The sequence below is a fragment of the Scylla paramamosain genome, chromosome 45, assembly GCF_035594125.1.
Source record: "Scylla paramamosain isolate STU-SP2022 chromosome 45, ASM3559412v1, whole genome shotgun sequence".
Classification (NCBI taxonomy): Eukaryota; Metazoa; Arthropoda; class Malacostraca; order Decapoda; family Portunidae; genus Scylla; species Scylla paramamosain.
Window position 1 is genome coordinate 3,973,036 of NC_087195.1, and position 1,965 is coordinate 3,975,000.

Here is a 1,965-nt window from a genome sequence, read left to right on the forward strand (position 1 = left end):
ATTTTCCTCTTGTTTCTTGTTGGTTCATATTTCTTATTACTCTGTTTATAATTATTCACGTCTGTTTCCATATATTCATGTTCCTTTACACTTATATTACTTGTTTATTTACTTAATTTTTCTTATACTATTAGTTTATATTATTTCCTGTTCTTTTTATACATATTCAAGTTTATTCCTATAATTGTATTCGCGTTTTTTTTTATTTTTTTTTATTTATACTACTTATTACTTTGTTTATTTTCTAATACGCATATATCTGCTTTCTGTCTACGCCTATATTCTATTTTATCTCTACGTATGTTGTTCTTCTGTCCTCTTATCCCATTATTTCCTTCACTACGTATCCTTTTATCCTTCAATTCCTTTATTTTCTTTCTTCCGCTCTGTTACTCCCATTTTCTTTGTTTCATGTCAACAAAGAGAAGAGAAAACGTGGATTGCGATTATATTTTCATTCCTCCCCCCACTCTCTCTCTCTCTCTCTCTCTCTCTCTCTCTCTCTCTCTCTCTCTCTCTCTCTCTCTCTCTCTCTCTCTCTCTCTCTCTCTATCTATCTATCTATCTATTTATCTATCTGTCTATCTACCTGTGTGTGTGTGTGTGTGTGTGTGTGTGTGTGTGTGTGTGTGTGTGTGTGTGTGTGCTCGGTAACAGCATGTAGTGACCAGCAGGGACTAACGGTGTGTAACGGTTTACCTGAGTTTACCTGAATGTGCGACGGTCACCAGGTGTGTGTGGTAGCTAATTGGGATATTGCTCTCACCTGCTGTTGTCTCGCTTACCTGCCAATAAAGGGGAGCAGGTGTGGGTCAGTGGTGTTTATGTCTGTGTGTGTGTGTGTGTGTGTGTGTGTGTGTTGCATTGAGTCATAATCTGTGTTCTATTTCACGTCTTGTGTTACAGATGAGGAGAGTGGTGATGGTTGTGGTGATGGTGGTGGTGATGGTGGTGATGGTGAGGGAGGGGGAGGGAATAGCTACCCCCCTTCGTCCCCCCGTCAGGAGATACGCGGGCATCACCTCCAGCAGGCAAACCGTTCTTCTTGACCCCTCCACTGCGCCACCACGCTCTTCTACCACCACTCCTGACCCCCCAGCCTCCTCCGGGGTCACGAGGCGCCCCGGTGGTAGCATCCCGGTGAAAATGAGGCTAAAGGAAGGAAAATTCCCTTTACGGCGCTTAAATGGCACCGACCTTCTTCTACAGCGTCTCCGTCAGCAGAGGCGTGGCGTGAAGAACGGGATGTGGAGGAGGGACGGCGCTGGGGGTATGGCAATGGGGGGCAGGAGGGTGCGTCCGGGCGGGGGGAGAACGGGGGGTAGGGTTGGGGATGTGATAGGGTCAGGGAATAGGAGGCAAGGTGCAGGTGCCGCGTCAGGAGGCCCTGGGCGGCGGGGCAGCGGTCAGGGTCACCTTCGCCACCGCCTCGCGTCGCCCAAACCATCTCAGTCTAAGAGCGACTTTTTGTCTCACTGGCACGAGTCCTACAGCGCCCCCCGCCAGCAGTACACCACCACCACCACCACCCCCGGCAGGAGTCCCACGCCCGCCGCCACGTCTCCAGCGCCTCCAGAAGCCCCAGTCCCTCCAGTGATTCCTCCCGTTGCCGTCTCTGTGCATGACATGATCAGCAGGCACTACACGTCCCCCACGAACACCACCAAGCTACGCCCACGCCCACACAAGCCCTCCAGGATGGCCTCACCGCCCACCATACGCCCCTCCGTCACCACCACAACTCCCAGGGGCACGCCGAAGGGCACGGAGATCCTCGACTCAATCCAGAGCATCTTCAGGGCGGCGGGGGGTGACGTGAAGACCCTCGCATCCAAGAAGACAGTCGGGAACACCGCCCCCCCGCCCCTTGATGTCTTCGCCGGCGTCGCCCCCACCAGTGACTTCCGCCCCAGCGCTCGCCTTGAAGACATATTGAAGAGTAACCCAGACGCTGTGAAGTCACGT